The sequence below is a fragment of the Spermophilus citellus genome, assembly GCF_964194105.1.
Source record: "Spermophilus citellus genome assembly, chromosome: 10".
NCBI lineage: Eukaryota > Metazoa > Chordata > Mammalia > Rodentia > Sciuridae > Spermophilus > Spermophilus citellus.
Window position 1 is genome coordinate 90,802,418 of NC_138197.1, and position 15,076 is coordinate 90,817,493.

The 15,076-nt window shown below is 35.0% G+C and overlaps 1 pseudogene across 1 annotated transcript; it reads right to left on the reverse strand.

Annotated features, from left to right (window-relative positions):
• Positions 1-1,847: 1,847 nt before the first annotated feature.
• Positions 1,848-2,735, reverse strand: LOC308658486 (meiosis-specific protein MEI4-like; annotated as a pseudogene). The gene has a single exon. The product of its transcript is annotated as a meiosis-specific protein MEI4-like (transcript).
• Between the last annotated feature and the right edge of the window lie 12,341 nt (positions 2,736-15,076).

Genomic DNA, 15,076 nt, shown 5'->3' on the forward strand with positions numbered 1-15,076 from the left:
TGTCCTTAAATTTAAAACTTAATCTCATAAAAATTACTCTCCTCAATACGTGTATCACAGAACACCAATCTGATTCAATTAGATACTCCAAGAGTAAAAGAAGACTTTGTTCAATAAGTTCAAAAACTTCTTCACAAACAAAACTGAAAAGGTCCCTCTCATCCGTAACTCCTTGTTCCTCTGTGCAAGATTTCTTCTGGAGATATAGCCAGCCACAGAAGTGCCGAATCAACGGGTTTGTAGATATGCAGCTTCCCTAAAAATCTTCAAGAGGCCTCCAGAATGGCTTCACCAGCATGTACTCCATCCCGCAGCGAGGAAGGGTTCCTGGTCTCCAAGGCCTTGATGGTACTTGACATGATACAACTTTTTACCCGTTACCATTCCCATATGCAAAGTTTTTATCTGCAGTTGTCCAAATTGTTTCCCTTCACATGCTTTTTTGATTTTTGTCTTTGAATTGTCTCTTCATATTCTTTGCTAATTCTTCTATTGAAATCCCTGAGTTTTTCTGATTATTGGTTTGTAGGATTTCCTTATATGTTAAATTTTTATTGGTTGTTCACATCCCAAATATTTTTCCCAGGCTATTTATAATGTCCCACACAAGACAAAAATGTTTAATTCTAATGTCATAAATTCCACTTATTTTTGTCTTTATGTTCTGTGTTTTTTATCACCTTATTTAAGAAATCTTTTCTAACCCTGTTGTTGAAAAGATATTCTCCAATACTTTTATAATTGTTTTATCATTTCATTTTTATTTCTAGATCTTCATTCAAATGGGAAGTCATTTTTGTAGGTGGTGTGAGTTTGAGAACTGTTTTTTTCCTCCAAATATTTTGCCAATTTTCACAATAATGTTTATTAAATAATTTATCAAGTCTTCAGTCATCTTCCAGGAATTGGCTAAGTTCCTATAAACAAATGAATTTCTTTAAGATTTTATCCTATTTTAGATTCTATTGTGATATCTATTTGGCATTTTTAGTATCTGTATCACACTGATTTACTATTCTTAGTATCTTAGTATCTGGTAAGATGTTTACGCATTTTGTTCTTTTTATTAAAGAATTCTTTTAGATATTTGTGGACTTATGTGTGACCAATTCACTTCCATTGCACTTTTTTTTGGAAAATTCAACCAACACTTTTAATAAGTATAAAGTATATTTCTGGATAAATGCTAAAATTTATAGAAGTATCCCTAATGACTTAATTATATATAACTGAATTACATTTAAACAGTCATAGGAATTTTGTAATGTATTCAATCAAGAATCAAAACAAGTATTTGTTAGGAACAAGCACTGAACATTTTAGAGAACTAATTAATACTTTCAAAAAGACTGATGAATATGTTGTTATATAAAATTAAAGGCTACAAGGTTTCCAAACTTTAAATCCCTCTAAGATGACACCCAATGTGCAGTTGCATAAGAAATATGTTTTAAAGATTGAATTTATAGCTAATTATTTTAAACACACTGTATTGATAAAGTCACAAAACTGTGATCTCCTTCATTACCTTTTAGCATCTATTACATGAAAATCTTTCACAATTTAAATATCTGTTATGAGATAGACAATGAATGGTCCATTTTAGAGAAAAATAGACCTAGACTACATTGAATGACATAAGATAAAATCACATGGGAAGGAGGAGAGCATCCTCCAGTGAAAGAGACTAATGTCAATATATAAACATGACTCATAATCTTTTTATACAATTTAAGACTAAATAAAAACTTTAAGTTGAATTAATTTTTAGAGATCAATCTAAAAGCACTCATTTAAAATATTCTTGAAAATGTTTAAGCACAAGATATTCTGATACCTGTAAATAGTTAAGGAAGTGAGTTATTTTCAACAGTTTCTATCTCTGCTGCGTTCAAGAGTATGCCCAATCTCCATAAATAAAAAGCAAACAGAGGAAATGCATCAGAGAGTTGGAAGATAGTCCATCATGTTTCTAAAGAAGTCTCTTAATTCTTGGTCATCATGCCTTGATTAGCAGGGTGCTCTTTGGTTTCCTTTTGAAGAAGCTGCCCTACAACCCAGAACAAGGAAAAATATTTCCATAGCATGTCACATTGGAATTGTCTTGCATGTCATTAATGGACCCCAGATCATCAGCAAAGCTGTTTACTTCTGCTAAAAGTAGAGATATAATAGACTTTCTCAACAAGCTGCAATTTTCTAGGGTTATCAGACTCTGAGAGACATAATACTGCACCTGAAACTGGTTTATTTGGTTATTCCCTCAAAAAACCTGTAGTAGTACTTTCTCAAATTCTTCCAACTTCTTGGAACACTTTTTAAAACTATCATTAGATAAGTTATAATTACTGATCCATTTAGGTAAAGTACCAATAGCTTCTATCCAAAAGCTTGAAAAATGAAGTTTGGGATTACAATAACAAGTGGTCAAGTCATCCAGCAACTGACAAGTAGAATCAGAGACTATGGAAGAGTCTTTTTTTTCCAAGTGGGTTAGTCTGTTTTCACACCACCAGATTCTGCCAAGTTCTTCCATTCAAGCAGACGCTGCAAGAACTGCCTGTATGAAGACAAAGGAGTTTCTGGGGTAACACGAGGTATTTTCACAAGAGGTAGTAGCAGGAAAAGTGGGGCTGCACAGCTCTCCACAAAATACTGAGACAGCTCAAAGGTTCAGTTCTCTGCTCATTTGATAAATCACATCCAGAATCTTCCATCAGAGTTGATATATTTTCAGAACTTCTAGGTTTCTGAGCCAGCACCTTGGAAGATAAATTTCCACTCTTAAATGATCCTGAACAAGGCTTCAACTCTTGTTCTCCATTTCGATTCCTGCTCAGACACCAGCCTTGTAAGATGCTCTCTGTATTCTGCTTTTGATCAACTGCCAAATCCAGAGCCAGTTTTGAAGTTCTCTAATACCACTCTTGAATATCCATCTTGGCTTTTGTCCCCAAGAAATCCACACACCTGTGGGACAGTGTTTCAGAGAACCCAGCCAAATGTACTCTCCTCAATTCAGTCTGGACTTTTTATTTTAATTACTTTTAATGTTGTTGTTGATGATGCTGTACTGGGGATTGAACCCAGAGAGACTCAAAACACTGAGACACACCTCCAGCCCTTTTTTATTTTTATTTTGAGACAGGTCTCTCTAAATTGCTGAGACTGGCCTGGAACTTGGAATCCTCCTCCCTCAGTCTCCTGAGTCACTGGGATTACAGGCTTGCACCATTGCACCTGGCTAATTTTTTTTTTCTAATTTAGGAAGAATTTATGTCTTTTTAATGTTAAATCTTCCTTCCACGAGCTGGAATCTCTCTCTCCCTCTCTACCTACCTAATTAGGTCTTCTTTTGGGAGGGAGGGGGTAACCACGAATTGAACTCAGGGACACTCTTATGTCCTTCAACAACATTTCAAAATGTTCCCCACAAAAGTTTTTTAATTTTTAGAAAAGTTTCTAAAAATTGTATAGATCTTGTTTTTGCTATCATAAACCCAATACTGTGGTTTATTGCTTTTTTAATTGGCTACTGATATTTAAAAAATCTCTATTGATTTTTTAATTTCTTGATTTGCATTCAGCAACTTGCCAACTCTTTTTAACTTTAATAGTTTGTTGATTCTCTTGTACTTTCTACAAAGTAATTAAATCCCCTGTACATACTGACAGTTTTGTCTCTTCCCTTAGAATCATATCCCTATTTCTTTTCTCATATTTCATTGGCCAGGACATTGTGTCCCTTGTCAAACAAAAGGGATCATTGCAAGTATCATTGTTTGTTACTGACCTTAAAGGGAAGGCTTCTAGAATTTCTTCTTTCCGAATGATGTTTGAACATTTTTACCAGATCTGCCACTTGGGCAATACAATGTCTAATGGTGTGTTTATTAATAAAGAAATTGAAAACCTCACTTTGAGAGACAGAATTTCTTGCCAATATAACACTGAGCTCCAAACTAAACTAAAAACCGGAGCACATTTTCCCAACTTAAAATAGTTTTAATTGTGCTTTTACCTCCCAGTTTTTCTCGTTTCCTTTTGCCAAATTTTGATCAGGGGAATAGAGTATAACAGTACTAGTAGCCATGTGAAAAAAGGATCAAAACTATTTATGGTTAGAGCTACAGATGAACAAATTCTATACATGCTGTTATAATTAATGTAACATAGTTTTCATTGTTACATATTTTAACATTATATTTTAAGAACAAATCAGTGTTTGAATCCTCTACCTAGAATGAACTAGTTATGTGATTTTAGACAAATTGTTTAATTTTTTTTAATATTTTTAGTTTTAAATGGACCCAATATCTTTATTTTATTTGCTTATTTTTTATGTGGTGCTGAGGATGGAACCCAGTGTCTCACACATACAAGAAAGGAGTTCCACCCGTGAGCCACAACCGTAGCCCCACATTATTTGATCTTAAATTCACTTCCTCTTATAAAATGTGAATTATATACATTCGGTTAATAGGGTTATTGTAATATGAATAACAATAATAATACAAGATTTTTGTGAGAATTATATGATCTCAAGATTACAACAATTAAATGATGCCAGGCATTACCTATTAGTATTGCATAAACATTTTATTTGAATCTTAACAAAAATTCTACAGGCAGACAGGGACTACATGAGTCTGTATTTTTCTACTCACTGTATAAGTGGGAAAAAATAAATTCAGATACAGAGCTAATATGCAGTAGATATACAACAGCATCCTAACTTGCTGAAATACTTTCATACAGATGAGTAAATAGTCATTGCCTGAACACCTCAAGTACCAATTCTCCAGCTTCTCTGAAATCCAGAGACCTCTTCATGATCCAGAAACTAAAATGCTAACTCCTGACTGGCAGTAGAAGTTGAGGACAGACCACTTAGTAACCATGAGCTCCTGATTATTAAATATTTTGAATACCACATTTGTTTACTGTGAATATCAGGCCTAAAATTTAAACCCAGGTCTTCATGACACCAAGTTCTTATTAGCATAATGAAACAATTAAGGAGGAAAACAATGGACAATAGTTGCATGCATAGGGTTTTTTCTCTTTTTTATTTTTGATTTATATATGATAGTGGAATGCTTTACAATTCATATTACAGATATAAAGCACACTTTTTCATATCTCTGGTTGTATACAAAGTATATTCACACCAATTTCTTTCCTCATACATGAACTTTGGATAATGATGTCTATCACATTCCAACATCATTTCTAACCCCATGCCCCCTGCCTTCCCTTCCCACCGCTCTGCCCTATCTAGAGTTCGTCTATTCCTCCCACGCTCCTCCTCCCTACCTCACTATGAATCAGCCTCCTTATATCAGAGAAAACATTCGGCATTTGTTTTTTTGGGACTGGCTAACTTCACTTAGCATTACCTTCTCTAACTCCATCCATTTACCTGAAAATGCCATGATTTTATTCTCTTTTATTGCTGAGTAATATTCCATTGTGTATATATGTCACTTTTTTTATCCATTCATCTATTGAAGGCATCTAGGTTGGCTTCACAGTTTAGCTATTGTGAATTGTGCTGCTATAAACATTAATGTGGCTGTGTCCCTGTAGTATGCTGTTTTTAAGTCCTTTGGGTATAGATGGATGAGTGGGATAGCTGGGTCAAATGGTGGTTCCATTCCCAATTTTCCAAAAAAATCTCCATACTGCTTTCCTTATTGGCTGCACCAATTTGCAGTCCCACCAGCAGTGTATAAGTATACTTTTTTCCCCATATCCTCACCAACACTTATTGTTATTTGTATTCATAATAGCTGCCATTCTGACTGGAATGAGATGAAATTAGAATTAGAGTGATTTTGATTTGCATTTGCAATGCATAGGTTTGTTTTTTAAAAAAATACACGACAACAGTGGAATGCATTACAATCCTTATTACACATATAGAGCACAATTTTTCGTAACTCTGTATATAAAGTATGTTCACGCCAATTTATGCCATTATACATGTACTCTTTTTTGTATTCTTAATACATATATATAACACAATTTTTCATATCTCTGTTTGTATATGAGGTACGTTGGCACCAAATTCAAATCTTCATTACATGTATTTTGTATAATGATGACCATCACATTCCACCATCCTTGCTAATCCCCTTCCCCTTCCCTTTCCCTTCCACCCCTCTTCCCTATCTAGAATTAATCTAATCCTCCCATGCTCTCCCTCCCCTACCCCACTTTGAGTCACCCCCCTTATATCATAGGTTTTTATTAAGTAAAAAATTAGAGACAGTCCTCAAGAGGGAAGAGAATCTCTAGAGTGTCTTTCAATGAATGGAATTAATTGGCCAAATGAGAAGTTTTAAAAGTTCAATATAATAAAGACTGAGCACTAATAAAAAATGCATTTTCTTTATATGTTTTATAGCAAAATTAATGTTTTACCATAAAATTGAAGTTGTCATTGCTTTTATAGTTCCTGTTATATGGAAGCCTTGGAAATATCTGCAAAGGCTGTCAGGATGACGGTAACAACCACTGTTTTGTTGTAGGTTATAATTTTGAAAAGTGTCATATTTTCAGCAGGAAATTTAAGAGAAATTGTATAATTCAAAGTAAGATAAAAGCATATTACCATCTATTAAATCTCCAGTATTAAAAGTTATAAATTACTTGTAAGATAAAATAGCTAGAGTTAATTGAGAGGCCCTCAAGCAAATAATAAACAGATAAATAATCATAGGTCACCTTGAATTTGGGTTTCAAAAGTCTATAAATTTGTAATTTGGGATACGGGATTTTTTTCTTACTGTAAAAATTTTCTACTTTTTTTTCTAATTACTGGCAAACATGTCATCTCTCACTTGAAATTGTAAACACTTTGAAATAAAGTCATTGGTCATATTATTTGTATTTTCTCAGAAGAACTAGCACTCGTTAATGGCAGGTATTGATTATAAAATAATGGATAGATGAATTAAATGACAAACTAGCAAAAATAAATTGATTAGTGATGATAAGATTTCTAGGCTAGCCCAATTCACTTCCCCAATTAAACTCAATAAACATTTATTGATCCTCTACTCTGGGCTAAGTACTTGAACCTTGTAAAACTACAAGACCTACAGTGTTTGTACCAATTAATCTAATCTGAAGTCATAGTGAGTCTTTTCTGAGTTATTTTGAGTACTCATATCTCTGAAGTAGAAAAGCATGTCCTTATTTGATAGTTAATATTTTCCTGAAAAGAAGACCCTTTCCATATTTCCAAATTTGGAAAGCTACTCTTCAAGAAACAAACACACACTCTCTAAAAACTAAGGGGGAAAAGATACAAAAACCCTTATCGGTAAATAATACGTAAATTTGATGGTGCTTAGTTTACTGATCAAATCTTTATTTGATCACAATTCTCCTCAAATAAAAGATTGCTTCTCATCGTGCAGTATTTTAAAATAGAGGGAAAGCTCTTCCAGGGAATTCAATGTCCTCTTGACCTACCTCTACATGTTAGTTTAAAATAACAGTCATTTGCCAGCCAATTCAGCCATGAACTGTGACTAGGACCACAACACCCCATGACTGGCCATCTGAAATGATGCTGATAAATCTTCCATTAGAACAGGTTACACTGCCATCATTAACAAGTCATCAGTCAATCTGCTGAAAGTCATTTTCTATATCATTTCCTCTCGGAAGGCATGAGGGTCACATAGCACCATTGTATTAAACATCCCTGGGAAATCTGAAAAATGTTGAAGATGAAGAGTTGGACATGGTGTATTATTTCCAATTTACAGAATATTTTGAATCTTATACAATCAGACTAGCACACATGGCATTCTCATCTTTAGCATCAGAAGTTCCATAAATGCACCATGCGAAGTAGAAGGTTTTACAGTTGCAATTTGCTTACAGACATCAAAAAGAAATTTCATGGAGAGGGGTCGTGGCTTATCGGTAAAGCGCTCATCTAGCACATGCGAGGCCCTGGGTTCGATCCTCAGCACCACATAACAATAAACAAATAAAAAAAGTGTAAAAAAATTTTAAAAAATAAAAAAAAGAAATTACATGGTAGTTATCTAATTCACTTTTTTTTTCCTCATTAGAAAGCCACTGTAATCCCCAGTGGCTTGGCAGGTGGAGGCAGGAGGATTGTGAGTTCAAAGCCACCTCAGTGAGACCCTGTCTCTAAATAAAATACAAAATAGGGCTAGGGGATGTGGCTCAGGGGTCGAGGGCCCCTGAGTTCAATCCCTGGTACAAAAAAAAAAAAAAGAAAGAAAGAAAGTCAAAGCCAGTGAACAAATGCAAGCAAGATACGAATAAATATTGCTGACAATTGCTATCAAGATCAACTCAGAATAACTGAGATATCACTTGGCTGACTGTTAGTGGTCTATTTTAGTGAAAATTAGCCTATTACTAGCTTATCTGAGTGTCTCTTTTGAGCTTATTCCAGTTAAAGCTTAATTTTTAGGTGATATTTGAAGATAAACTCCCTAACTTTTCTAAAAATTGAGAGATGTCTACATATGTGGATTGTTGGTTCATGTGGAATTATAGGACATTTTTTAAAAATCCCTATTTGATGCTGTATGGATTTGAAATATTTTTCTTGGGTTTCAATTTCTATAATCTGTTTCCTGTGAAGCTTACCATAGCCAGTTTTCTTATGAAAGAGAATCAGTTTCAGGGAGTGACAAAGCCCAAAATATCAAATTTAAGTCCAAAATAAGCAGTCATCATAAAAGAATAATTGATTAATAGATCTTGGTCATTTTGAAATTATTAGCATGCAATTTGCTGACCACTTCTCTAATAGCCACCAGTTCATGACTTGGATTCCTGGAAAATATTATTAATGCAGCTGTTCATGAACCTTTTAAGAACCATAAAAAATATATTTTATGAAAAAATAAATATTTAACATTATCATAATGTCACATAAAATTTTGAGGTGTCTTCCAGGACAGAATATGTTACTGATTTTTCTCCTGTTGAGCAGATTGTTCCTTCTAGGTCTGTTTTGCCAGTTCTATCTCAACTTCCTGATCTCCTAGCACTTAATTGAAGTGTTGCAGAGCATACCTTTAGACTCTCTGTAAACACTGATCAAATAAACTTTAATGACTTTAAATGTCATCTAAATGCTGACAATGCTGAAACTTAGACAACTCTCCTAAATTCCAAAGCCATATATCCATTTGCTTCCTCAGTATCTTCATTTGAATATATTAATAAACATCTCAAGATTTATATATGCAAAACTAAGGTCCTTGGGTCTAACCCTCCCTCTCCCCTGCAGCCTACTCCTCTGCAGTCTTCCCCATCTCAATTAATGGCATTCAGACCAAAAATCTTGAGGTCATCTTTACTTCCTCTCTTTCTCCAACAGACAGCATTCAATGTATTAGAAATGCTTGCTGGCTCTACCTTCAAAAATAGTGGCAATGGAAAGGGTAGACACGCACACATACACACACACACACACTCACACACACACACTTAGAAAAGTTTCATCAATGCTACTTTAGCCAAAGAAGCCAGACACAAGAGAGTATGCAAAGTGTAACTCCATTTGCATGAAGTTTGTGAACTGGCTAACATAATTTATGGTGACAGAGATTAGAATAATCATATCCTCTAGGGAGTTACTAAGGGCATTGACTAAAAACACACAAAGGAAAGTCGGGAGAATCAAAACATTCTATACTTTGATTTCAGCGGGTGTTCACAAGGACACATACATATATTAAAATTCATCAAACGGTTCACTCAAATTTTATTGCTTATATATCATACCTCAAATATCTATAGAACATGTATAGCTGGTGTCTTCAAAAGGTAAAAAAAAAAGTGGAAGTATTCCATAATACAATAGGCTCTTTGAAAAGATTAAGATGTAATTCACATGCTACCCCAGTCATCTAAGCAAAAGTCAAAAGTTAGCATAGGATAATTTAGGACAGGCCCGTGGGAAGCCTATTGTCCAGTGGAGTGAACCCCAAGACACATAGAGGAGACCATGAGATTCTTGAAAAGGTTACACCAACAGAACTAGTTTGAACTGAAAGAGGTTGATAAATAAAAGAAGGCTGTTATCTCTTAAAATTCTACAGGTAGGAAACAAACTGTTTAAACAACTCAGCTGCAAGCACATGCTAATCTTCATGAACAAGTAAGTTGACCTCAAAAACAAAGCCACAAATCCAGAGAGTGGAGCCAAAAACCATAGAGGATTATTCCTAGGAGTCTAGAAAACACAATACTGTTCATTCATCTGGATTTCAAAAATGCTTGAAAACGGTTACTTCTTTCTCCTTTCATTTACTCTCTTTAAAAAAAAAAACATTTATTTTTCAAGTGTAGATGGACACAACACAATGCCTTTATTTTTATGTGGTGCTGAGGATTGAACCCAGGTCCCCCCCCCCCCCCCCGCCGTGCTAGGTGAGCACTCTACTGCTGAGCCACAATACCAGCCCCAACTCTCTCTTTTGTCTTAAGCTCTTATTCTATGCCTGTCCCATCACTGCATTTCAGGAGTGCTGACTCATTTCTTGAGTTTCACAAGGTCACAGGAAAGGCTTTAGTAGCTGACTGGAGCAAGACATTTGTCAGTATGGAGGATGAGTGAATGATTTAGATGAGATCTTTTGTTGCTGAAATGGGTTGAGATTTTTGAGATGTTGGAGAACGCATTTGAGATCAGGTGAATGCATTTTGTATATAGGACAGATGTGAAACTTTGGAAGATGCTGGGGGTACTAAGTTAGGTAAAATAATGCTCCCCAAGGTTGTTCACATGCAAATTCCTGAAACCTATGAATATATCACTCTGCCTGCCAAAAAAGACTTTTAGTATGTTTCAATTAAGTGTCTTAAGATGTGGAGATTATCCAAGATTATTATCCAGGTAGGTTCTAGTAATAAGTAAGAGGGTCTTTATAAGTAGAAGAAGGACAGGAGGGAGACAGAGGCAGGAATAGAAACAGAAACAGAGAGAGAGAAATTTGATGATGGAAAAATAAGCCAAGAGCCAAGGAGTAAAGATGGCCTCTGGAAGCTAGAAAAGACTAGATGCTTCCAGAATGCAATTCTATGGCCTCAATTTTGGCCCAGTAGGACTTCAACCTACAGAACCCTTAAGACAATTAATTTGTGTTGTTTTAAAGTAGTAAGTTTGTTATACATTACAGCATTACAGAATATTGTCTCCTGCATCTTATTTTCAATGTGACAGCTGAAGTAATCCTTTATAAAACATATGTCGGATCACTTCATTTCTTTTGTAAAATCCTCCAGTCTCAAAGCTGCTTCCTTCTTGCCACAGAGGAAAAAGTCAAAGGCCTCATCTCCATCTGCAGACACGTCTCTTCCTCGAACTACTCACAATACCTTTCCTTCGCTTCACCTCCTATGTTCACTCTCCCCTCCTCAGTGCACCCCAGCCACGTGCTTTAGGCTCCTTCCCACCTCCAGACCTCTGCCCTTGATATATAACTAAAATATTTGGCCTTAGAAAAACACCTTTCTTTCTCTATTCTCTCAGGTCTTTGCTCAAATGTCACATTCTACGTTATGATTTCCCTAGCTTTATTTAGAGTGGGGTATTCCCTACTCTGGCCTCTCATACTCACAAGTCTCCTTTCTACCTTTATTATTTGGGTTTCTTTTTTATGGCACAAATCATCTCCCAATTTGCTCTAATTTTTTTATTTTGTTCATTATCTTCCTTCTCCCAAAAGAATTAGAGCTCTCTCAGAATCAAAACACCACCCAGAATATAACAGACACTCAAGAAATGAGTGTGACATAAATGAAGTTAATATATTACCTTTAGCCACTGTTATGAATTTCACTAATCTCCTTCTCTGTGGAATCAATCTTATATTGATTATAGAAATGTTTCTTCCCCCAGCCAAGGTCTACACATGGAATAACCATTAAATATATATTTATGGCATTTTATGCTCTTTTTTTTTGGTACCACGCAATTGAACTCAGGGGTGCTTAATCACTGAGCCACATCTCCAGTACTTTTTTGTATTTTATTTAGAGACAGGGTCTTGCTGAGTTGCTTAGCACCTTACCATTGCTGAGGCTGGCTTTGAACTAGCAATCCTCCTACCTCAGCCTCCTGAACTGCTGGGATTACAGGCATGTGCCACCAAGTCCAGCTCATTTTTATGCTTTTTAATTGTAGTAAAATATTAGTAATGTAAAACTCACCAACTTAATCAGTTTTAAGCGTGCAGATCAGTGATATTAATTATATTGACACTGTTGTGTAATCTTCACCACCATCCATTTCCATAATCATTTTATCTTTCCCACCAGAAACTTACTCTCCATTCTCTCCTCTTATTCCCACCCCCTAACTCTTGGCAGCCACCAATCAATCTACTTTCTGTCTCTATGAATTTGACTACTTTCAATACCTTATAGAAGTGCTATCATACTGAGAGGGGTCAGACAGATGTGAAGGGTGTTAACATGAGGTGGAGGGAATAATTCTATAAAAGTGCCCACTGTACTGACCCCACATGCTTTATTTTCTTTATATTTATTTTTTTAATTATTTATTATGATTTGTTATACATGATGGCAGAATGCAATTCATTTCATATTACACATATAGAGCACATGTTTCAAGTCACTGAATGCACACAAAGTATTTTCACACCATTCGTGTCTTCATACATGTACTTAGGATCATAATGTCTAACTCATTCCACTGTCATTCCTACTCCCTTGCCCCCTCTCTTCACCTCCCTCCCATGTGCCCTATCTAAAGTTCCTCCATTCCTCCCATGCTCCCCCTTCCATCAACATTATGAGTCAGCATCCTCATATCAAAGAAAACATTTGGTCTTTTGTTCTCCAACTCCATTCATTTACCTGCAAATGTCAAGATTTTATTCTCTTTTAATCACATGCTTTATTTTCCAAGAAGCAATTTACCTGCACCCCTGTCTGGCTTAAAAGGACAAAATATGTCACATTCCTCAGCAAACTACCTGTTATCTGCAAGGAAATGCAGGCAGGAAATAATGATAAGAGGAACCCAGTTTAGTTGAAGGGAGTGGAATCTCAGGATCATTTGGTGATTCTATGTTTAATTTTGTTTAAGAATTATCATGCTGTTTTCCACAGAGGCTGTCCTGCTCCTATTAACAATGCACAATAATTCCAACTTATCTATATTCTATTACTTTCTATTTTTTTAATAGCCACCCTAAACAGGCTTAGAATGTCTTTGATTTGCATTTCTCTAATAATTATTCATGACAAGCATCTGCTCATGTGCTTATTGGCTATTTTTATATCTTCCTTGAAGAAAAGCCCTTTGCCATTTCTTAATCCAACTTTCCTGTTGAATTTTATGATTTATTCATATATTCTGGATATCACTTCTTATTAGACACATGATTTGCAAATATTTTCCCCCATTTAATGGGCCAATCTTTTACTCTGTTGATAGTGTCCTTTGATGCGCAAAAGTTTTTAATTTTGATAAAGTTCAACTTATTTTTTTTATTGCTTGTGCCTTTGGTATTGAATCCAAGAAATCATTGCCAAACCTAATATCATGAAGTTTTCTCTGTTTTCCTCTAAAAACTTTATAGATTTAGCTCTTATACTCAGGCCTTTGATCCACTTCAAGCTAATTTTTGTATGTGGTATCAGGTAAAAGTCCAACTTCTTTCATTTGCATGTGGATAGCCAACCTTCTTAGCACTATGTAAAAAGACCAAGCTTGGGGTTGGGGTTGAGCGCTTGCCTAGCATGTGTGAGGCACTGACAATATATATGTATGTATATGTGTGTGTGTGTCACATATAAATAAATTAAAAATAAAGGTACATCAACAACTAAAAAATATTAAAAATAAAAGATCGAGCTTTTCCCACTGAATGATCTTGGCACTCTATTTATGGCATTTTAGATAACTCACCTCTTAATGAATTCTGCTGTATAAAAATCTTATATAATGAAATCATGGTTTCTTACATGGAATAATAAATTCATTTCTTATTTGGGGTGGATACAAGCCATGCACCTTTGTGAACAGAACAGAAAATCACAACCCTTTCTTTTTCACTCTCTCACTTCTATAGGACTTGACTTTTAAAAGTTCAGCACACTTCATTATGTGTTACCTATACCCATAAGATGTAAATAGTGTTGAAAAATGTAAGAAAGTTGAACAAATGCTTAAAGAAATAAAACCTAGAGAGGAAAAGATTTCAGTGTGTTAGATTCCTAATATTAGTTACTTTTGGCCCCTGAAGGTCAATCCACTCATTTGGGGTTTTTTTCCTTATATCTCCTTGGCTTCCACCATCTACCCCTCCCCCACTTCATCCTATAACTTCAAGAGATCCCATTAGCCCTGTGGATTGTAAATCAATACATTTTATTCACTTAGCTATCTAAAGGGAAGCAGAGGACTCATAAAAGTAATACTTTGTGTATTTACTTAAAGATAAAGTTAGAACCTTATTATTTGTAATTTTTAATTTCAATTCAATATTTATATGTGATTTGGCCAAAAACATAGATAAAAGGAATGACTGTAATAGTAATACTAACAGCCATAGAAGTAAAGGAAACTAACATGATTGAATTTTTATAAGGTACTAAGGACTTAATTTTAAATTTCATTTAATTCTCAGAATAACCATGTAAGATGGGTACTATTATTATCCCATTTTAGAATTGAAGAGATGGAGCCTTGGAGAATTTTTCATGACCACCCAGGTCACAGAATGAATTTAAAAGGCTGTCTTTTTTAATTTTTTTATCTATGCATAGAATTATGTTTAGTAGTAGGATTCATTGTGACATATTGGTACACACCCATAATTTGATCAGTTTCATTCCCTTTCCAACCCCCTTTCCTTTCCTGTGATCCCCTTCCCCTGCCCTACTGGTCTCCCTTCTATTTTCATGAGATCCTTTGTTCCTTTTTTCTCATTAGCTTCCACATATGAGGGGAAAAAAAACAGCCTTTGACTTTTTGATTTTGGCTTATTTCACTTAACATGATGCTTTCCAGTTCTACCCACTTTCCTACAAATGACAT